The 24424-nt window shown below is 41.3% G+C and overlaps 2 protein-coding genes across 10 annotated transcripts in view; both read left to right on the plus strand.

The window, feature by feature from the left end:
- Positions 1-24424, plus strand: part of LOC310758022 (ovomucoid-like) — a 317611-nt gene that overhangs the window by 251462 nt on the left and 41725 nt on the right. The window contains exon 5 of one of the 2 annotated variants that reach the window (XR_014545620.1): positions 9025-9035. The exons of the other annotated variant lie outside the window; for it this stretch is intronic. The gene's annotated coding sequence lies outside the window, so the exon portion shown is untranslated. Of the gene's footprint in view, positions 1-9024; positions 9036-24424 lie in introns of those variants that run through there. 2 annotated transcript variants of the gene reach the window in all.
- Positions 1-24424, plus strand: part of EBF1 (EBF transcription factor 1) — a 373513-nt gene that overhangs the window by 85696 nt on the left and 263393 nt on the right. The gene's annotated exons all lie outside the window — the stretch shown is intronic.

Consider the following 24424-nt stretch of genomic DNA (forward strand, 5'->3'; position numbering starts at 1 on the left):
AAGCCATCCTACCCTTTCTGCACTAAGCTCTCCTTTCTGCATATTTGTGTAGCTGAGAGACTCTTGTGTTCATTTAATGCCCAATTTAGTTGGAAGGCCTGAACCTTGTCACTCATGTGAAATAAATAACTGCTTTGGTTGCATGGTGCATTATGATGGGTATCATCTGTAATTACTGACCTGAATTCATTGCGTTTAGGCTACCCATGCATGCTGAACAACTGAGCCGAGGATATCAGCCTATCATGCTGTTGCTTTAATGTCCTACTTAAACCCAGCATTCTAGTTCAAGAGAATAGCCATTGCCATTCCAGTCTCCCACTTAAACTGCGAAAATCAAAGATACCTTCAAGTTAAAGATCTGTGGATGTTCCTTTTTTTCTTTTTAAATGCCATGATGCTTGAAGAGAATATCACAAAAGTGGTTTCATATCATATTACCAGTGGCTTTTACTAAAGGGAAAAGTTACTCCTCATATTCCAAGGGGTACATTATCAGTAACTAAAGTTAGCAGGAATCTGATTCCATTTTTAACATCCAGACAGACCTGTAGAGACACATTAAGTTGAAAACCCACAGAAAAAGAGAAACACCTATAGGAAATCTTGCAGGGTTCAGACAAGGGCAGTTTCATGTGACCTCGTAGATTGGAAATAAAAAGGCTGCTATTAGTTCCGTGTCAGTTCTTATCGTGAATGTTGCAGAGTAATCGAGGGTGTTAAGCTGTCAAATGATATCAAGGGTTAATAAGGTTAAGGAAGAAGTAAAAGCAGGCCCAACAATAAAGAACCACGGATAAATATGTTGCAATAAATAAGAGGTGTCATGCCATGGGGGGAAAACTCAAATCATAAGTCTGAGAAGCTTAACAGTGACAGAAATTCTCAACAGGAGATGGCTGCTAGTTAAGAACATAGCAAGAGCCCTGCTGGATCAGGCCAAAGGTGCACATAGTCCTCTTTCCCACAAGTCCACAAGCAGGACATGAAGGCATTGGCCTCCTCCCAATGTTGTTTACTGTGGTGTAGTGGTCGAGGGTTGGACTAAGAGCTGGGAGACCAGGGTTCAAATCCCCACTCGGCCATGAAATGCATTGGCCGATTTGGGGCCAGTCCCTCGCTCTCAGCCTAACCCATCTCACAGGATTCTTGTGAGGATAAATGGAGAGGAGGTGAACTATGCATGCCACTTTGGGCTCCTTGGAAATAAATGGAAAAATAAATAAAATGAATTACTGGTATTCCAAGGCATGCTTCAGATACAGAAGGTGTGTTTGTGTGTTGTTATTAAAATTTGTATACCATCTTCCATCTGTAGATCTTAGGCTGCTTCACAACATAAAAAACACAGAATACATAATAAAATCAAAAACAAAAACGAACCAATAATCCACTGGTCCCCATCATGACCAGTAGCCATTGATTAGTAGCCATTGGCAGACTTATCCTCTCCATGAATTGATCTAACCCTCTTTTAAAACCACCACTACATCTTATGGTACCAGTAGTTATTTCTTTCTTGCTAGTAGTCATTAGACACACTAGATTTTAGGATGGGGATGGGAGCCAATCCCACACTTCTGCTGGACAGTCCTGGCCTCATCGCTGCCTCCATCCCTCCTCTTCTACCTTCCCAGTAAGCAGCAGCAACGTGGCCGACCGGAGGTCAGGTGCATGACACTGCCCCACCACGCTGCCAATTACTGCCTTAGGAGGTTGTTGGACTGCAGTGCTGGAGCAGGTTTTGACGGCATGTGGAGGGTTGCTGTGGATAGGAGAGGAAGGTCCAAAGTCTATTCCACATGCACATGGAGAGCACTGGATACAACCCTCTGATATGACAAAACAGATGTTTTGTATAAGGTCCCAAAATGTATTTTTTAAAGATATAGGTAGGTAGCCGTGTTGGTCTGCCGTAGTTGAAACCAAATATTTTTTTTAAAAAAAAATTCCTTCCAGTAGCACCTTAGAGACCATCTAAAGAAGTATCTGAAGAAGTGTGCATGCACACGAAAGCTCATTCCAATAACAAACTTAGTTGGTCTCTAAGGTGCTACTGGAAGGATTTTTTTTTAATTTTTGTGTTTTTAATAATTACAGTGGTACCTTGGTGTTTTGGATTACAACTGTTTTGGATACAACCACATCAAACACTGAAGTCTGTGTCCCTTTTTTTGGATTACAACCCCTCCCCCCCTTTTTTTGAGGCCCCATTGGCAAAAGTGCACCTTGGATTACAACCTGTTTTGGTTTACAACCAGACCTCCGGAACGGATTATGGCTGTAAACCAAGGTATCACTGTAGTCCTGTGATTTATTGAAGAGTGTTAAGGTTCTTTTTGTCAGAAATGGAACATGCATAGAGAGAAATGGTGTGTTATAACGATGTAGTACAACAGGATAATGATGTATTACCCTCCAGCATTATATTGTGCCACTTCCTGTATGAATTCTTAAGGTTTGTTTCATGGTGGTGAACTATTTACCTCTGTGCATCTTCCCGGGGATGAGATGCTTCATCCACTGGGGCCTCCCCTGTTGCTTGCAGGGCTGGGCTCCCTTGAAAGGCCGACTTGTTGTTGCATCATTCTACAAACTTCTCCTGCAGCTAATAGGGTATGGAGGGTCTTGTTTAAGGATATGTGAATCAACATTTAAACATGTCAGTGTAGTATCCAAATAATATTATTTATTTGCAGAATATGGACAGGTATCTTTCAGAGCAAGAGCATCAAGTGATAGTGAGGACAATCCTAGTTATGATCTTTTCCAATATATTTCTTATCAATAAGAAAGTTGTTGTGCCACAAGCAAATTTTTATTCTGAAAGTGTGTGGCTCAGACAAAAAAGTTTGAGGACCACTGCATTGGGGAGTTACAGCACCTGCTGTGGCTGTAGAGACTGATATGGGAGAGACATGTTTTACTGCAGGTGAGGCAGATGAAGGAATCAATTTTTTGCTGCTACAGTTGCCATGACATTCCTTCTCTCTGTGCTCCCCCCGGCAGTCATTCCTCCTCTGGTCACTGCTGTGGAATACCATGACCTGATTGTCTCCAAGCACACTGTGGTCATCAGCAAGGGATTCACATATATGGTGGGGTTAATGTTGCCAGCCTTCATGTCACATTTGTAGACATCTCTGTAATGCAGAGTTAGTCTGCCAATAGGCCTAGTGCCTGAAGCTAGTTCCCCATAGAGCTTGTCCTTAGGGATCCTGCCGTCTTCCATTCTGTATCACAACAATACAAACACAACACATAGGCTAATAGTTAGTAGAAAATATATAATAGAATAATGATATCATTCAAATAATAGGAGTAAGCCAATCAAAGTTCCTATATACAATATAAGAGAGTGGTAGGGAGGACCGTCAAGCCGTGTGTTCAAAACAGATGTCTAAGGACAGTCTCACAATAGTCTTTCAAAAGTATCAACAGAAGACGTCTCAAAAGCTTCAAAAGTAAAGTCTCTCAATAGTTTTTCAAACGTTTTCAAATGGTTTCAGAGTAGCTGTGATTGCACCTGCACATCATGCTAAACTCCCAACCATGGTCAATGGTAAGAGCTGGTTGGTGGGGTTTTTAGTTGAGGAAAATACAGTGGGCTACAGTTTCCCCACCCCTGTGTCGAATTATGGTTTTTGATCAATATGCCTAAGCTGATTTAGCCTTCCCTTCTCCTACTCCTGCATGGCAAAAAAGAGGGCTTTGGAAGCGTTTACAGTGGTACCTCTGGTTAAGAACTTAATTCGTTCCAGAGGTCCATTCTTAACCTGAAACTGTTCTTAACCTGAGACACCACTTTAGCTAATGGGGCCTCCCGCTGCTGTTGCGCCGCCGCACGATTTCTCTTCACATCCTGAAACAAAGTTCTTAACCCGAGGTACTATTTCTGGGTTAGCAGAGTCTGTAACCTGAAGCGTATGTAACCTGAAGCGTATGTAACCCGAGGTACCACTGTACTTTCAGTTTTCTTTAAGCTTGACCTGTTGCTGCATCCATACTGGAGGCTGTGGTTCATGCTAACTGGTCTGAAGTTGCCTTCTTTTGAAACTGACTTATAAAGCATGACCCCAGGTTCTGATAAAAAAAACACCAAGTTGATTTTAAAGGAAACGAAGCGAAAAAAACTTCTAGTGTCCTCCTCCTGCCAGGTGTTCAAAGAAAGATGGGTGGGTGGAGCCCAAATGATTCATTCCAGTTTGCGCATGTTTGTTTACGTCTTTATTTACTTTAAAACTATTTCTAAACAGCTTTCTAGTTTTAAAAGCTTTAAACACTATACCATGTACAGTATAAGAAACATTATCCATTAACATATCCTGGATTGCAGGGGGCTTGGACTAGATGAGCCATGAGGTCCCTTCCAACTCTACAGTTCTGCGTTGCTATGATTCTAAAACACATTGCACCAACTATGACTCAGCATGAGCTGCCAACACGGCCAGCGCATTTCTTTTTCTTTAGGTCACAGTTTTATCTGGGTTGTTTTTCCGCACTACGAGTTCCCTCCCAGGTATTATCACTGTTCTTTTACAATATAAGCAGAAAGCTTCACCTACGAGAGCCAGTGTGGTGTAGCGGTTAAGAGCGGTAGACTCCTAATCTGGGGAACCGGGTTCGCGTCTCCGCTCCTCCACATGCAGCTGCTGGGTGACCTTGGGCCAGTCACACTTCTTTGAAGTCTCTCAGCCCCACTCACCTCACAGAGTGTTTGTTGTGGGGGAGGAAGGGAAAGGAGAATGTTAGCCGCTTTGAGACTCCTTAAAGGGAGTGAAAGGCGGGATATCAAATCCAAACTCTTCTTCTTCTTCTTCTTACTAGCTCACACGTTATATCAATTCTTCCTCAAAACATTCCGCTCTGCCGGTCGCTGCAGCATGAGCAAACTTCATGTACCCTTCATGCGGCAAACCCTGGCATACAAATGGCACACTGTGCACCACAGATGCTGTGTCCCGTATCTCCCATGTGGAAGCCCGCTGAATGTGAGGAGGGCCTGTGCAAAAGGCATAGTGGGCGAGGGACCTACTTGGTTTATTGCCTTGGGTTTGTCAGATCCCGAACAGACGAGCTCTAAGATTTTGGCAGGGCTCTTCTCCGTGTCCATTAACTCCGCAATCCCTCCTTAATTAGCATTCTTTATGGCTAATCATTGTGATACAGATTTATAGAGTTTTCGCTTGAGCTTCCCACAAGCTTTATTGCCTTCAAAATACTTAGAAGCAGCGTGCTGGCTGGCAACGGGTTATGGTGGGAATAGAGGCTCTTCTTCATGAGAGAGGGGAATGGCTATTACTTCTAATTGATTGCTTGGTAGAACGCTCCCCTTGTGCCTCGCCCCCAAGGCTTGACTCTGCGCCATATGCCTGGTGTCAATGTTTGGAAATCAGCTGGTCAGTCGAAGCACATCCTGTGGGAAGCTTGGCAGTTCAGAGCAGGCAGCGAGCGGTGCAGCCATCAGCATGCGAGAAGAGTGCCTTTCGCTGGTGTTTTGATAATTGTTTCGTACACCCTAATTATGCTGTATGACAACACCATTCAAGGACTATCAAAATAAACCATTTCAAGAGATTCACGCTTAACAAGTTTGGAAGAAACTCTGTGGATTGTTATTATTTTTGGTGGTTCTTTTTCAAAATTAGTATGTAGATCAGCTCTGCTTGTTCCTCTACCTCCTTCTAGAGGAATTTACAGATACGAGATAGAAAATAGGGCCAGGGAGGGGGAATGCATCATTTCATAGATACTACAGTGTTGTCAATGTGGTTCTTTAAGCTTCAGCAAGGTCTGTGAGACTTCCCCCAATAGATGTAATTGGAAAAGAAAGCAGTATAGGGTCCATTAAGGCCATTTTAAGCTGAGACTTATTCTAATGGCATTAAATTGTTATAGTGACTGCAAATGGGGCATTATAACTTAATGCTCATAAACTGCAAGCGGAGTTTGTGCATTCTCGCTGTCAACACAGCAGTAGTTTAGGAACATCTCTTCTGCTAGGGAGTGTTTTAGGTCTAATGGTCTGGCTTCTTTGTGCCTGCAGTGTAAGTAATAGCTCACAGACTGGAAGTTAGCTTTTGATTAAGCTTGTCTAAGAAAGTAATGAAATTTGGCAGTATTGGTTCAGTTTAACTTAAGTTAATTTTGCATTTGCATATATAATCCTGGGGTGTTAGGTCCCTGGGATGTTGGATCCGGCTTTATTGGAGGATGAGAAGGAGGCAATCTTGACTTTCTGCCTTTGAAAATGGCAAAAAGAGCCCCCATACGAGGTTCACATTTCTATAAAAGTCTTGTATCATTAGTAGTCCTTTACCTTTATTCCAGCAAAAATCAATGTAGTTCAGTCAATACAGTTGTACAAGCTAAAGATGAATATCAGTCTCTGAATTTCAGTTTGCTGAAACTCTCTGCACACTATTTTTACTTTTTTGTTCTTTACTGGCCCCAGATAATCTTTGTGCATCTTGGGTGTGTGTGTGTGTGTGTGGATCTAAATGGAGTATCATCGAAGAGGGCAATGTTGATTGACTTGAACAGTAAGTACTTCACACTGCAACATTTTGCAGTGTTAAAGATTACATTGCAGAAAGAAGCAGGGCATCTTAGAAACATTTCTTGCAGTTACCATTTTAATTTAATCTCATCATAATTATTGGCACATGCCATGCACATTTGTCCCCTGTATCACGCTCAGTGCCCATTCAGTTGTTTGTAAAGGTCATGCAGTGTGTAGAGCGGGTTGGTCGGTCTGAGTTATAGGTCCTCCTAGGAACAGTCACCAGTGCACTGAAATAGAGGGGAAACTTGTTGGAGTTATAAAAGGGCTGGTGTTGAACTAAGCAATGTCATTGACATATACCTAAGAGAGGGAGATGCCAGAAGCAGTGCTGATATTTGTCCCTCTCTATCCCAGTAAGTGTAGCAGGTCAGACACATTCAGAGCCAATAGGAATTCAGGATGGACAAATGAAACACTACCTTCGTTTTCTTTCGTTCTTGGTTTTCACGCATTTGCAACTATCTTTTTCTGGGGGAGTGGACTTTCCTTTTTTATTTTCATTTTACACTCTCTGTCCAATAGCTGAAAGGAACTCAGGCAATATTTCTCCACAGTCTGCCTGTGCCATTAAATGGGATTCTGTGATGTATCTCTTTGACAGTTTCATTGCAGTGCAAAAATATTTTTTGCCATCTTTAAAATACTGACTTTGGAAACCTCTGCAGAACCAAGGAGAAATGCAAATATTAATGAGCCTGATATAAAAACATTTTTTCCTCTATCATTTTTATAGTTGCTATAGAAACACCTTGGCCTTCACTCTTGCTAATTAGTCGGATTTTGCACATTTTATATTTGGAAATGCAAATCAGTTTTCATAAATTATTACTTATTTTTCCATTTATATTTACAGTACTGATATGCAGATACACACAGGAAGCCTGAGATATTAATTAGCTGCATAACACAAATAAGTGCAACATTTGTGGTCACATGACAAACCTGGTTTGCTTTTTAAAATGTTTGAAGGAAGTATGTACAGATATACTTTTAATTTTGTAGAAAGAAATGGAACCTTAACAGTTTTGGGGACAGGAGGGTAAAATGCTTTTCTTTTGAAGGATTGTATATATTTCTATGGATTTTAAATGAACAATTTAATTGAAAGAATTGCAATTCCATCCCAAGTCCTTATTCAAATGGAGAACATGTGCATCTGATTCCCCTCTCATTTGTGCCACTGTCAATGAAATAAAGCTCAATTTTGTAATCATTTACAGGGGAAATGGTTCCTGTCTTGGACTATGGAGATACTGGGATCCTGTTGAATTATTTGTCAATGATCTTGGGCATCACTTCTGGGAAGCCCTTTGCACTACTTTTTTGGGGGATTGGGCCATCAGAGAGGGAAAGAGACTCGACAGTCTCCACATGGATTTCCCTTAGAGGGATCAAAGGCACATGTTCACTTTCCACAATCCTTATGTGTCTCCATTTGAGCCTGAATTTTCAAAAGATCACTGCACTATGGAGAACACCCATCCTGACCTGAACAGCTGATGTGCTGGGTGGAATGAGGCTGCACACAACATAGGCTGAGCTAGTATTTATTTAACAAATTTTATATACCAGTTGGCTGGGATTTTCCTGTATTATACCATATGTCCCCTGGGTAGATGCAATCCCAGTTTATATGTATATCTTGGAATCAGCTTGCATGGGTGAAAAAAGCACTGTGTTAATCTAGAGGATTCAGGAACATATCCTCAGTTCGCATAGGGAGCTGGTCAGGCTGTAAGCATGCACAGGTTTGTGGTCTTGTGCCTCCTGGCTTCTCATGCAACTTAGAGTGTTCCTTATCATGGGATTCTGGGATTCACTCAGTTCATGGGGTGACTCTGCTGACCTGGCCTGCCACACCCGCCATCAGCAAGTAAAAATTATTGAGCTTGGATTGGCTTCAGCAGGTTTTTGACAGCTACCTCAGCAGATGCTCCAGTTGCTTTCCCAGACTTCAGTTTAGTCTCTCATGTCTCCCTCCCTCCCTCTCCCCCCCCTCTCCACACACACACACACACACACACACACGTAAAATTGTAATAGTAACTTTAAACTTTAAAACTTTTAAAAAAGCAGTATTAAAACTTAAACACACATCTTTCATATGTTTGCTGCAGCCACAGAATTCAAATTCTAGAGTACTCTGGTCACAAAATGTGAAATTCTGTGATGCTTCTAACAAAACTTTTGAAAGTCTAGTTCATTTGCCATTATATTTTAAGCTTTTGATATTTCTGTCTTCTTGATTTTTAATTAGTTCAGTTCTGAATTCAAAGTAATTTTTGGACCCACAATACTTGAAGTTTTGTGTGTACTTACTTTTAAGACTGGACCACTCAGCAAACTGTGTGACCAAGTCCCTCAATGATTATTTTTGTTTTCAAAACTGTCATGCATAAATGTCATAGATATAAATGCTCCTCCTTCCACTATGTTTATTCTTTTCTATTTATAACAATCAAAGCCACCAGATACAATTTTCCCAAAGATCTTGGCAGATACAGAAGAAGTCCCAACCCCATGTCATAAGGGGAAAAGTATTATTAGAATAAGAACTAGTCATACCAGCTACAAAGATTTGTAGTATAGCAGTACATGCAAATATAGATTTCTGCATGACACTGTTTGGGTGGTTTAAAAGCATCAACTAAAGCCCTGAGTATTTTTGTTTTTAATGATAATAATAATGGTTCCATAAATTCTGTGTTTCTTAATATGGTGAAATAAAAGACACAGATTTTAGTTAAAAAAAATGCTTTTACCTGTTTTCCTCACTCCTCTTCATCTCTGACCTCTCCAGCTGTTTTGTCATCCGAACATCCTCTGAACAGCCCTCTATTCTATTCCAATCTCTGCTGCCCTTCCTTGCCAATGTCCAAGATGGTGAACAACATGAAGCATCTTCATAATCTCTGTGGCAATAGCTTCTTTGTGTTTTTACAGTGACCATTATGCTTCTGGTGCTAAGTAAGTTCATAGTAGCAGCAGTGAATAAACACAGAAAACACACACGACACAAACTTACTGTTGGCAGCTGTTTGCTTTGGACAAGTTTTGGGAACATTGCTGTACATGTCTGAGCATAAAGTTACAACATGTACTTCAGAACTGGCAGCTGGGGGACTTTGGAAGGACAGTTAATTAAGCATCTTTTAAAAGGTAGCATGTTTACTAAACCACAATAGATGTGCTGGTTAGGGGCATTTTCATCTCCTGTTTTTGTTTGCAGTGCTGCTGGTAGTGTAGCACACTGGCAACGGGTGAGTTCCAGTATCATGCTAGCAAATATGACAGGATTCCTCCTTTTTCTCTCCCCCCCTGCAGCTCCTTATGCCCCAGATCTGCTCTGGAGGGTACCCCAATCCTCCAGAGCAGATTTTGGGAGGCTGCTGGAAGAGGACATGAAGGGGAAGCCCATTTGCATAAGCAGAAGTCGGTTGTGCAAGCAAGGCATTAGAATTGAATCTTACCTAAAGTTCTTTGAGATTCTTATTTGTCTTTACAAAAACACCACCACCACCCTTATTTCCACTTTGTAGATGAAAATTGTGGGTAAGAATTTATACATGGAAACTGAAGACAAGACAAATGGATTTGCCCAAGGCTACACAGTGAGTCTCTGGCAGAGGAAGGATTTCAACCTAGATTCCCCCAATTGAAATAAACTTGTTGTACCAAATTATGCCATACTGAGTCATTACAATTAGCCTACTCTGAATATGACTTAGTTGGGTACAAAAACACAACACCGACTCTTTACTTACTTGGACTTTGGTGTCAAGTTTCTAGATTGAATCTTGCAACACACAAGATGCGGACATCTCTGGACCCTATCCAGCTGCCAGAATTTTTTTGTGTTGTTTCATGAGTTGGCAACCCTAGAATCTCCTATAGAGCAAAGAGAAGCAGCTAAGCTTAAAAGCAGGGGGGGGGGGGGGAATGTAGTGTGAATGTGAGAATCAAGATTGGGCAAGGAAGATCAGCCAGGTTTTAACAAGCACGGATCATATGAGATTAGTCAGGGAAAAGGCTACCAGATCAGGTGCAAAAATGTCTTACGGTCTACATTGTGTAAATAAGACAAAGACTCTGGTCTTCCTCTGCAAGGTCAGATATTTCTTTACAAAGAAAATGTTGTGGCATTTGCTCTGAATGTGAGGAAATGCTCCAGTGTTGTCTTGTATTAAAAATGTCAGTAAGCAAACACAGCAATAGAATAAAAAAAAGAAAACACCAGAGAGGATTAGTAGCAACAGGCATTCCCTCCCCTGTATGCGAAGCAATATCCAATGTTTCTTAAAATAGGCTTTGTGCTTACTTTATGCTGCTCTGACAAAGGAGTGCATGCAATAAGAAAGAATTTGCTTCTCTCAGGCTCCCCAAAGCAAATAAGCTCTTGCATTCTGTGCTGTCATCAGGCCCAGGAAGGTCCTTGCAGGATCACAAAACAAATCAAGCAGTTGAGGGCTTCCGGGCAGCTAGCTAACAAAAATATACTATCAGAGGATGCAGCCCAGCAAGCTCTGCGGCTGTCACAGCGGTCGGCCTCCAACGTGGGCATCCGTTCAAGAGCTTCACTCCCACATCTGGTGAAGCTGTGACAATCAGTGTCTGACCATTTTAGAAATCAGATACTCTGGGTACCAGGAAGTTGATTTGCCTTCCACTTCCTTAACAAAACACACATTAATATTTAAGCTTTGCCTTCATAAAGCAGCATTCTGTCTCAGGCAAAAGTTATGTGCTGAGAAAGTTCACTTGGATGCAGCCAACCATATATACATTTCAAATATTCCTTAAGACCTTTTGAAAAGCAAGCCAATTGAATCCTGCTGGCTTATTATTGCTGTTTGACAGATTTATATGTATATTAAATCTTGATTTTATTTTATTTTTAAAAAATTATCTCTACCCCAAAGCAAGGGATGAAATATTTCCCTATTAAGGAAAATGAAAGACCTTAAATGCTTTTCACCTTATTCCTACCGTTGTTTTTTTAGCATCTTTCTTCAATTAGAGAGCCAGATGACATAAGGTTATCATATTATTTTCATTACTGCACACAATGTCTTAACTATCAAGGACCTCTAGCTTTTCCTTTTTCCTTAAAGATAACTCCTTTAAAGAAATCCTGTATTTTGTTTTTAACAGTGTGTCATAAAACTGATAACAGCATCTCAAATGTAGTGCAGCAATCCACTCCCAACTACTAAATGGTTCAGCAAACAACTAATTTATTTTTTTCTAAAGTTTTGCCACTACTGAATGGTGATTCCTCCTTCCCCCTGCTTCTCCCTCTTTTAAACCTATGAGTAGACAACAGGAAGAAGAAAGATGAAGTTCTTTAAGGGCTGCACTGCATTCTAAACAAAATAATCTCTTTGTCCAAATGAATGTTTTGTTTATGTAAATCTTTATCTGAAGTTTTGTTCTAACAGATGTTCACTGAAATAATAGACAGGGGCTTAAATTCAGGTACTGAGTATTTATCCTGTGGGAAGTTTACCATCTATGTACACCAATATTCTTTTATTTTACATATGTGATAAATCTTTGTTGTCTGCTTGGCTCTGCATGAACATTTGAAAAACAACAACAACAAACCACATAATTTATTGACAAATGCCAAACCAAATGACACTTGCATTTAACTAAAACTAAACACATTGGTCCAACTCAAGCTGAGGAAATACAAACAGGTAGCTTACTGATTGTTTATTTATTTATTTATTAGTAAACTTTCATGCAGACATTCCAACAAAATAATTCACTGCATGCGGCATTTAAAGCACGTTTGATGCACACGGCTTTCTGCAAGGAATTCTGGAAGCTACAATTCCCAGCATCCTTAACAAGCTGCAGTTACCAGGATTCTTTGGGTGGGCGTAATTGAAATGTGATTTGAATGTATGGCCTACAAGATCAGCAGTTGGTTGATTCTATGACTCAACCAACTGTTCTCACTGAGTCTGTGTCTGGAGCTCACATGACTGAATTATCTTACTACTGTACACAGAGAAACCATTTCCTTTTACAGTATGCGAGTGCTGGTAGCAAGTATACAATCACCAAGAGACAGAGTTATGAATCAGGAAACCCCCATTTTAGATCTTTCGTCTGCTAGGAGGGATTAGGCCATGCTCTCTCAGTCACAGCCCACAGTTCAAATGCAAAAACGGACATATAGTTCGACAAGCTGGAACAGACTCATCCACAACATTGCTTTGGGTGAGAGAACTCACCAGCCTAACCAGAATGCCTAGGTGTGGAGAATGAAATAAAGGTAGCATCTGAAGTGGGAAATATTGTAATAACGGGTAGCTTCAGGTACTCTCACATAGATTGTGACTATGTACACACCATACGTTTAAAGCATGGCTCTCCCCAAAGAAATTGTCATTTGCTCCTCACAGAGCTACAATCCCCAGCACCCTAACTACAGTTCCCATAATTCTTTAGTGAGGGGAAATTGGCCTTAAATGTATAATCTGTACACAACCTGGGTCCATGTGTGTTTCAGACAGAAGAAAGAGGGTATTTAAAAAAAAGAAACTGTTAAAAGCTGCCCTAGAACAGTTAGTCATGAAAACAACAAGACAGAAGGCAACTCTGGACTTTAATCTTGGGTGATCTTAAGACCTGGTGCGAGATGTAAGTGTTGTTGAACCGATTGGGAATAGCTGCCACAGTGCTGCCAAGCTCAACACATATGTAACTGGACAGTTGCCAAGCAAGTCAGAGTCACATTTGACCTCAAAACAAGAAACTTAAAAAAATGAGGGGAATGGTAAAAAGGATGTTGAAAGTCAAGAGGGTAAAAATCTCTCCAGAATGCTTGGGGGCTATACAAAAGCACAATGAGATAGAAGAAGGTCAGCTAAAAAATATATGGCAGATCAGGAAAGGTACCACCAGGGCCAGGAGGATATCAACATGGTCAACGAACAGTCCGATAAGCTGTTAGAAAGCTCCTCCTCCTCCTGCTGCTGTTGTAATGGAAGTTGTTACCAAGCTCAGCAGGTCAAGTGCTCTCATAGTGCTTGTGTCATTGTTAGCTACTTGCAGTTTGATCGTTTTGAACCTTTGGTGGTCTGTTGTACACAACTGCAGTGGCCTGTTCTCCCAAACATGATCATCTTCAGCTGACATTCTCTTATTAGTAGTTCTAACGAGGTGTTTAGTGCCCACCTACTACAATCTCAATCTAGTAAATAACTTAGCTAGTACAGCTATATTGAGAGAAGTGTTTAGTATATGCATATAAGGAGAGATCAATATCGGCATCCAGAGTATTGATACACTGTATAAAGATTTGTTATCAGTTTATCTGTAAAATTATACAGTTTATTTTGTATGCCACTGAGCAGCCATGTTTCACACAAACTCAGGGCAGGACTCAGTTAAGTGAGGATTGAGGTCCACTAGTGCAACAGGCCTCTCACTCCTCTCCTGCCCCTTGTGGCCCCTTAATCTGCACCGGAGGGTTGGGAGAACACCGAGAACAGGTTTAGCAGACAAGGGAAGAGAAGGTCCCTTCGCTCAAGTGGGTCTTGTTACACATACGCATATCCTTAGGGTGGAACTCAACACAGTGCAAAGGGTTGTAAGTCAGCTTTTACTTAGAGTAGACTCATTGAAGTTACTGGCAGTCAGTAACTTAGGTCAGGGACACGGGTGGCGCTGTGGGTTAAACCACAGCGCCTAGGACTTGCCGATCGAAAGGTCGGCGGTTTGAATCCCCGTGACGGGGTGAGCTCCCATTGCTCGGTCCCTGGTCCTGCCAACCTAGCAGTTCGAAAGCACGTCAAAGTGCAAGTAGATAAATAGGTACTGCTCCGGCGGGAAGGAAAACGGCGTTTCCGTGCGTTGCTCTGGTTCGCCAGAAGCGGCTTAGTCATGCTGGCCACATGACCCGGAAAAGCTGTCTTCAGAAGCAGACAAATGCCGACTCCCTTGGCCAGTAAATTGAGATGAGTGCCGCAACCCCAGAGTCGGTCACGACTGGACCTAACGGTCAGGATTCCCTTTACCCTTTACCTTAACTTAGGTCAATTATTTTCAATGAGTCTGCAACCCTAAGACTTAGTGGATGCTCACAACTAAATACTGAAGGGTAAAATGTTCTTGGCAGTCAGGACATATCACAATGTGCTTAGGTATCACCAGGGAAAGATCACGTGAGGTCAGGGGCTGGCATAAGATGTTTATTAACAGAAATGCAACTATTGTTCCCTTACTGGGTAATTTCACAATACCTCTCTCTCCTGATTGAAACAGGGTTAACTTCTTTTTCCAGTGTATAATATTTGCAGTTGTCGCCATCATATTAGAGAACTCAGCCATCCATGCAGAGAACCAAGAAGGCTAATTAGGAGTCAACAGTGTGGCTCCTTAGCATTGCAAACACACACACACACACACACACACACACACACACACACACAAATACACTTTAAAAAACACCCAACAAACCACATTCTAAATCACCCTATTACTGGTGCATGTGTGCTAGCTTCAGTCACCAAAAATCTTCTAGCGTTCAGAATGCTTGCTGGAGAAAGGGAGACCATCTGGCAGGTAGAGAAAGTAGGGTTATATTTGCTGTTTCTGGAATTATGCTGGTCATGCAATTCTGGTAGCGTTTCTCCAGTGATGGTAACTGCCAGATAATATGAGAGCCATTGACAACTTCCTGCCTCTCCATTCACCAAGAATGTGCTTTATCTCATGACTTCTTTAAAAAGGTGGCCCAGTGCAACTGAGGACATCGATAATAAAAGAAGAAAATGATTTTTATAAATGGATGGCATGAAACAGCAAGACAAACCATTTCCATAAAAATAGCAGCACATAACTAATAATATCAAGATCAATTAGCCCATAATAACCGCAGCATCAAACAATTTCAATAAAGATTACTAGCCATGGGGGGCGGGGGACAGAGCAAGGTGTTATAGGCCAAAGGATCTTCTTAAAAAGAAAAGAGGTCTTTACCAACTAATGAACAAAGCGAATTCTATTCAGGATGTATCTCGAAATTATAGGTGTAACTCCCGAGGAGGCTCTTTCCCTGGTTCCAATCGAATAAACCTCAGGGAGAGTTGGAACATAAAAGAGATTTCTGACAATCGTTTTAATAAGTGGCCAGGTTAATATGGGAAAGGGTGGTCCTTCGGCTATCCTGGGCCTACACTGTGGGTCCCCACTTGCGAACGTAAGAAGGCCCCTGCTGGATCAGACCAGAGGCTTATCTAGTCCTGTATCTTGCTTTCCACAGTGGCCATAGACTTGTCTATGGGAAGCCCACAACCAGAACATGACAGCAATAGCTCTCTCCCACAGTCATTTCCCAGGAACTAATAGTCTACCTCTGGTCATGGGGGTGGTATTATACAGCCATCATTCCTAGCAGCCATTCAGTAGTGGATGGCATGATGGGTGGCACCACTCACCTGGCCACTGCTTGTCATATCACTGTTGCTTATTGAGAGGTAGAGTAGGAGAGGCAAGGTAGCAGAAAAGTTGGTGCTGTGCAAACGCATTGGCTGAGCCAATCCTGTACTTCTTGCTGGGGCGTTTGCACTGTACCAGCCTCCGCTCTGCCTCTCCCTTCCCCCTCTCTCTTCTGGTAAGCAGCAGTGATGTGACTGTCTAGAGGACAGGTGAGCGGTAGAACCCGCAACCCACTTTATAGTCCTTGACAGCCTTATTGTCACTAATATTGCCTTTTCAAAGATGGAAAATCTGTGTGTGTGTATTTCTAACTTTATCTCCGGGGCGAAAGTGAAACTTCTCACTGAAGATCTGAGATGGTATAATTTGGTAATTTTTGCCCGCTGTTAGATAATAAGAAAGAAAGCACAACATGCTTGTAACCTTCACATTTGTGAATCAATTGGTAGATTTATTAAAAAAAATATCCTTTGGTATTTTTCTCAGTTTAACCATTTCTGTTTAGACTATTGAAGCACAATGAGGACTGGCTTCAAAACTGAATTTTACCCATAATAATTGGTTTCAAGAGAGAGAATCTGATGAACGTCCTTATGCTTTTTTTTTAAAAAAAGTTAGGGATCTTTGGGGCTGTGTCGCCCAGTGTTGCCACTTACAAGCCCATGGGCATAGCAGGTGTGGCAGTTGCCCCCCTAAATAAATAAAAATAAAAATACTTAACTAACTGGGGTTCTGCCCCCGCCAACAAAAGCCTGCCCCCCAACAAAAATCCTGGCTATGTGCATGTACAAGCTCTGAAATTTTGTATGTTCAGTGACCAGAAGAAGGAGCACAATACACATACTGATGTTCTTCCAAGCAAAGCGGAATGTTGGGTCACGTATATCACTATGTAGGTATATTGGTATTTAATGCAGTCACTTCTTACTATCAGTAACCGTGAGAAGGTCACTGAAGGTGTGGCCCAGTGGGTGTATTGAGGCGGTTGGTGAGTTTCACTGATATGGACTGGATCCCCCTTATTTGTGATTTAAATGTGTGAGGGGGTCCATCTGAATGACTTTAGTGAAAAGGCTGGCGAAATCTGTCAAAGTGAATACATCGAGGTTAGCTGAGTCAAGGTTTATGCCCTCAGTTGTGGTCACATGGCAGGGCGAAGGCTAATAAGCAACGGATCATCATTTCCCCTACTCGTTTTAAATGATGTAGTATTATTTTAAGAAAAAATCCCCCAACTCTTTTTGTTGGAGTGTTATGTCTCTCTTTATAGTATACATGTTTCATTTAATGCTCTAAATGCTTCTTGGCTTGCCTGCTCCCTCAGGTGCCAGAGCAGTAACCATTGGGCAATTCAAGAGCAAAAATACACTTAACAGATGCTCTCTCAACCTTTCATTTCCTAGGGGTGATGCCGGTTCATTCCTTGCCAGTCTTGAAGTACCATGGACTGATTTTTAGGCATACAGAGTCAACCTGTGTGCCTAAAAAGTTACTTTCATCAGCATCTAGGGAGCATTTGTGAAAGCATAACAGTGTGTTTTGTAAGATGGCCTAAAATGCCTATTTAGAATATAAATACCCTTCCCTCAGAATTGCGTAACCACAACCACAGGTTCCTAAAAATAGTTCTGTGCTGGGAAATAATTCTCAGGATATATTTGTCATGGTGTCTTTCTCCCTGGCTATACTCTATCACAAGCCTTTTGGTGTTCCATGTGTTTTGGGAGTGAAATATAATTTGCCAGTGTGGGGATAGTGCAGTGATACAAGTGTGGCAGGGGTGGTGGAATCGTGGAATGGTCATTTGTCCTACTTTACAGAGCACAGTCGTCTATGTAAAGCTGTCCTTTGTTTGAAGGGCTGCTGCCATTTAAATTTAAAGAGCCTTCAAAGAAGGGAGACCAGGAGGGACCTAGTTGGGGTGCCATCTCTGGTTGCTGCCCAGATGATACTCACCTGTGACAGAAACTTCTCGATAGAGTTTCCCCCTTTATGGAATGCCCTCCCTGGTGAGGTTCCTCCGTCTCCCTCATTATTAACATTCAGGTGGAAGTTAAAAACAATCTTGTTCATTCAGAGATTTGACAGCTGAAGTATGCTGCTGCTGGCAACCTTGAAATTAATTAGCTGTGAGGATTTTTGAATGTTTAAAAAAGTTGTATCGCTTTGCTCTTTGATTGCTTGCTGCCCCGGCAAGGAGGACAGGATAAAAATGTATTAATCAAAATAATAAACAAACTAACAAACAATTGCACAAAAATGGGACTGAGAGGTTTTGGCCCTCTTCAGGCGTTATACTGCTGTGTTAAGCAAACGTGAGCAGCAGTCCTTGCGGACAAGCACGATCGCTTTGCCTCCCTCTCTCATCGCCTTCCTGATCTCCTTCCAAGAGCTGGGCTGTGATCTTCTGACCAGAGGGCTTCTTGTTCTCATGGAGGATTGTTGTACATCCTAGGAAAAAAATGGAAGGGCGATGTGGGGGGAGGCAGAGCCAGAGTGCTTGTCCACATGGGCCTCCTCATATGCTTGCTTACCTGATTTATTTTATTTATTTCAGAAAACATTTCTATGCCGCATTTCACAAAATTTATCGAAGTGGTACATAACAGTTTAAAACAAGAACATTTCATTTTCATATACACACCATACATGAGATCGATAATAGATAACAGAACAAAACTAAATAGCAATATAATGTTTGAAGAGGGCTTAATTCGCAGTCATTCACCATTATTATTGTTAATTTATTGATTGGAAGGGTTGGTTTGTGTCCGTACGAGAAACACAATGATAATAACGTAAGGTCAAACTGAAATAAAACCGGAATGGAACCATCCATGGAAAAAGGCCTGATGCGTAGGGCAGGGGGAGGAAAAGAGAGGAGTGGGTCAGCTCCTTTTGCTCTTTTTCAATTTGCTGCGGGGATATAAAACACCTCTACACTTAGCTAGGGACAGAGCTCAGCATCAGCTTGCCATAAAACTCGGTAATTTTTGTAATCAATAATATATAACACAGCTAGTCCATGTATGGTGAGCAAGGATATTCCTTCTGCCCACTGCTAGACTGTGTTCACTTCCCCAGTGTTTTAAAATGATATGTACGGGGACAAGAAAGGCATGACTAATCCCATTTCCGCTCTCCTGGAATAAGTGCCCACACAATAGGGAAACACCCCATCGATGCTACTTGGTCTGTGAACTTTAGTTCTGTCTCCAGGACCAAGTTGATGTGAACTGTGGCCTCTGCCCGGAACTGAAAGACAACAGAACAGCAGGCTATCGTGTAGAAGCCTTATGTGTTATTGGATTGTCAGCAGTTGGAGGAGGAAAGCATATTTTCCTTAAATACCCATGAGGAGACAAGTATGTCCTATACAATCATTTTGCTACATGAGGTGCCATCTCAAATCTAGTTGAGGTTATAGCAGAAAGAGAGTGCAGCGTTCCACTTATTTAGAAAGACTTGATTCTTTAGTTCCCAGTTCCCATTCTGCACATGGGTGTTAAATCAAATTTAGCTGCATTCATAAGCCAACAGTAAAAAGCTATTGCAGGTCCCCTAATATGGGGTCTGGGGGGGGGGCAGTTCAGAAGCACTGAGGGCAAAAGGACCAAATACATGTTTCAGTCATAAATACTGCTACTCAGGGGTGTCAGGTAAGGAATATGTTTATTGAAATTAAGAAAACAGGCCAAAATGTCTTGTGGGAACTGGATGTCAGCCCATGTCTTCCACAAAACTCATAGCCATTTATAAGTGTTAAACCATAGTCTACTACAGTATATATATTTAGGGGTGGGGCATTCTAATTTATTAATATATATTCAGAGGAGGAAATTTTATTGCAAAGGCCAATTCTGCACCGCCACCACTGTTTTACTTTGCATTTTTATCTTGTGAACCAAAGGCGGTTCTTGTGTTGAAAGGCGGTATATCAGTCAGTCAGTCAATCAATCGTTCAAGTAAATAAATAACAAGAGAACATGCTGTGCATGCAAAATATTGCAGGGCCATCTTCAAAAGAATTGCACAGACAATTTGGCTAACAGAAACTTGCCATGTGGGGAAATTCCCTCTGGGTTGCTCCATTGCTAATAAAATTCAATACAGTTCAGTAATTGTTCTGACTAGGTATTCAATCCACAAGGAACCAGTGCAGTGGTTCTGCTTGCACAATATATACTGCTTTATATAGAAATTGAAAAGAAGGTTTCCCTATTATAAGCCTCATTTATGTAGAACATTAAAAGATCTTCTCATATGGGCTATAGTTGTTATTTAGATATGGGTTATATCAGGGTAGCCACTTTTACTGGACCATGATTTGGTGATTATTGTACGTGACATTTATCTTGGGAGAGATGAGACTTCTTTGAGTGTATTCTGCTGTGGCAATCATGCCCACTGTATATAGCAAGCATCTTCACTATCTACTGATACCCCTTTGGAGGTTAATCTATTGTAAAATTAGATTGTAAAAATGGACACAGATTTCAAATTTACATATCGGTGCTTAAAGCGTTTGTGAAATGATTCAAATGCTGTAAAATATTCCTAATGCAGCTGAGGTTGAAGCATAATTCATGTGTGATATGTAAGCCATCCAAATGAACATGGATTCTTTCTTATGGACCCTTTCTGCTTTCAATTCATCTTTCAGAGGTTCTTACCCTCCCAATTTGATTGCCTTAAGAACACAGATTGTCTTTTCTCGATGGCGAAACTACTTTAATCCCCCTTTCCAGAGGTCAACTAATCTCCAGTCTTAAGTGCCATAGATGCAAATACACTTCTCCTGCAATGTTCCTCCTAATTTAATTCCCTTCTAAGCTTTCGCGTATAAACCAAGTAATGGAACCAGTTTGGAAGGGGTCAAAAGGTTTCTGTTCCAGTAAAATTTAAATTGACATCATACACTGATAATGGTATGCGCTGCTCTACTATAAACATTTGCTGCCACTTTTTCAGCGAATCATTTTGTACCCCAGCAGCTAGACACTGAACAAAGGTGCTGCTTTGTTATAACTCAAGTTACAGCTTTTGCTTTCCTGTAAAAGTACCCTCCTGCAACTCAGAACACATGGGAGACAAAAATCAATTGACTTTGTTCATATTTCTACCATTATCCTCAAATGAACCCAGCAACATGCATTCCAGCTGTGCCTGGTTAACAGCTATATTATTTAATTTCTTTGGATATTATACTTTTGCCTGCTTTAGTTGGTACAAAGCTACCTGATTTCTTGAGTATGAGACATTTCTAACTATGCTAACGTGCACTCGATGCACTGAAGCCATTTCCAAAATCCCTTGGTGGGGCGCCTCATCTGATTGCTCATGGCTTTCCTATTTGGCTTGGTTGTATGTACTTGTATATTTGCAAGCTTTATTTGAGTTTGTGGATAGCTGCCCAAGTTAGGCACACTTGACTGATCTCATGAGCAGCGCATTCACAATATTGATTCTAGCTAGAGAAATCCCAGTCCTATTGAGGAACACTACCTGCTGCTATCACCATCACCATCACACATTTAAGTAGCGCTTATTTAGTAGCAATCATGTTGCTTATTAATAACATATGAACATACAGAGTATTTGCACGTGCATTGTCTCAGCAAAATATGCTGTCGTGTGTAAAAGGAAGCTTTGTTATTAAACTCGAGAGAAAGCTGGCGTTATCAGCTGGGGACGTTTTAAGCAGACTGGCCTGATAAATGTACTGTTCTTGTGGATTATTTCTTCCCTTTGTGCAGGAACTCTGGCTCTGTGTCAGAGCCTAGGCCTGACAGAATCCAGAGCATGCAACTATACTAATTTATTATTAAAGGCCATGGGGAGCCAGTGGCTCGCTAGACAAGATGTAGCAGCACAGAGGACCAGGCCTGGATTGTGTTGTGTGGCACTTTTCCTTCTTTGAAGCACATGGCTGATTCCTGCTACTTTATAACATTCGGAAAGTCTTCTTGTGACTATCTTAAAGGGGGAGGAATTTGCCATTGTTACTGATTAACACATAATCATTTAAAATTAACAATATATATATCTGAATGTGCTACCCAGTGCTTTTTTCGGGGGGGGGGGATGCAGGGATACGCATACCCCTAAACATTTTGTGAATCTAAGTTTGGCCTCATTGAGGGGCAGTATTTCAATATGAGTAGGAAAACATTTCATTTATTTATTTTAGGGGGGGGAGCAATGTTGGTGCTACCAAACCGCATGTAATTTATCTGAAATGCATTTTTAAAAACCTCACCCAACTTTCAGGTCATAATGAAGCGCAAGGCATTGTTAGCCTCACCTTAGCATCCTTTTTAAATAGCCATTTTGGTATTCATAAGAATTATGATTTGCATGACCATTCTGGGAAATAAAACATTGTCTTCTCGGTATCTTTTAAAGGACCTCCAGTCACAAATCATGCACTTTGCTGTCCCTTTTGTTGTTAACCTCCCTAAATAATTTTGGGGTGATCAGCAGGTCTGGACACCTCACTGCTTACCCCAGATAATTTGTAACCAAGTTGAAAAGCAATGGATTTGACATTACCCTCATTTCCTTTTGTTGAGATTTTCTCAGTTACCATATGAGCCATAAACATTTTTAAAAGGGGGAGGTTCCATAGTCAAGTATGAGTTTATATTGGCAAGAAAATTCAGGAAAAAACTGAAACTTATTCAAAACTGTTGTTGAGCATGTTTCCACTCACTACCTTACTTTCCCCTTTTTCACCTGCAATGCTAATGGCTGCACAAAGCTGCCACTAGCGGTTAACCAGAGCTTTGACTAGCCTGCAACTGCAGGATCATTTTTCGTTATTGCTGCTTTGGAAGGAATGGCTGCAAAATTTAGCAAGCATGGCTTTCATTAGATTTCCTACCCCTAGAAGCCTCTTCTGGATCCTTGAAACATGCCCCTGTCAGCTTGGAATCTTCGTCACAGGTCTGAAATCCATTTCCCACAACGTTACGAATTAAGAAGCTGCAAAGACCGATCTGTGCGTTTGTGCTGGAGGAGGACCGCTGATATGCAGCAGAGCTGTCATTTCAACAGGAAACCATCCATCATTTGCCTGCTAGTCCTCAATAATCACCTTCTATTACAGTCAGATTGAATCTTCAATTCGTGGCATTATGCCAGGTTTCCTACAGTTCTCGATTTCCTGTACTTTACAGAGGTATTCAAAATAATTTACCGTTTAGTTCAAGAGACGTATTCCTCCTGAAAAATATTATTGTCATTAACCTGTTGATGCCAAAAGGTTTGGGAAGTGTAACCCTTGATCTCTCCCTTTAAAGGTTTCTTTTTTCTGACTGTAAGCATGCTGTAATATTTGTATTTTTTTATGCCATCCACACTGATGCAATGTAAAAATGGAAATATGGTGGGCAATGACCCTTTCCCTAACAATATAAGCAATGACCTGATTATAAAGATTACATCAAGCAGAAAGGTAAGGGTGCCAGTGCAGGGAATAATCAAGCAAATAGTGAAAATAGCAACCAGTAAGAAATAGCAACCAGTAAGAACTTAAGGCTGTGCATACCCTCCACTTCTAAGCTAGAGTAGAAGTCAAGAAAAACAACTAAATTTATCCTGTCAATTTTATTTCTTTGCTGTAATAACACATCCTGTCTACACAAGGGTACCATTGCTACTGTTAAAATGTATTGATGGTTCTCAGAGACCCAGAATGGAAGCACAGAGATACAGAGGTGGAAAAGTACTGGTTTCAGTTCCTTTCCTTGTCATTCTTTGGAACACACTGTGTGTGTTTAAATTAAGTGTAAAGGAAACACAGCATGATCCTAAATGAAATCTTATCACTGCCTTTCATCTTGCCCATAGTGTCATTTTTTGCATACTGATCACCATTAGAAACATAGGAACTTAAGAAGCTGGCTTATTTTCAAGTCAGAAGATTGGTCCATCTAGGTCAGTGCCGTACACATTGATTGGCAGGGGACTTTCCCAGCTCTACGTGGAGATGCCAGGGATCTCAAAGTCTAAACATACCCTGATCCATGCACCCTTTTGCATGGATCCTTTAGCTGCTTCCTCCATCAAGGTGCATGGTGATGTCTTTGCAAGGAACTACCGGAACACAGTTTGGTATTTGTCTTTCCAGTGATTGCATATGCTCAGAGGCACTGTTTGCCATTGCTTCACTTGTTCCAGAAGTGAAAATAGGTACTAAAAAGCCCAGTGGGACTGAGTCTTGTTTGGGCCTTGGGTCATTAGTTTGTATCCAGTGGTTTCACTCAGGTGACGGTAAGACTTTTGTCAGCAGAATGGAAAGGGAAGCAATTTTGGGTGAGTCACCCTCTCCACTGGGATTCCACCAAATCCCCCAAAGGGTTAGGGGACTCTCCAAAGCAGATTTAGGAGGGGCACTGGAGCTGC

This window comes from Podarcis filfolensis (assembly GCF_964270895.1).
Source record: "Podarcis filfolensis genome assembly, chromosome: 2".
NCBI lineage: Eukaryota > Metazoa > Chordata > Lepidosauria > Squamata > Lacertidae > Podarcis > Podarcis filfolensis.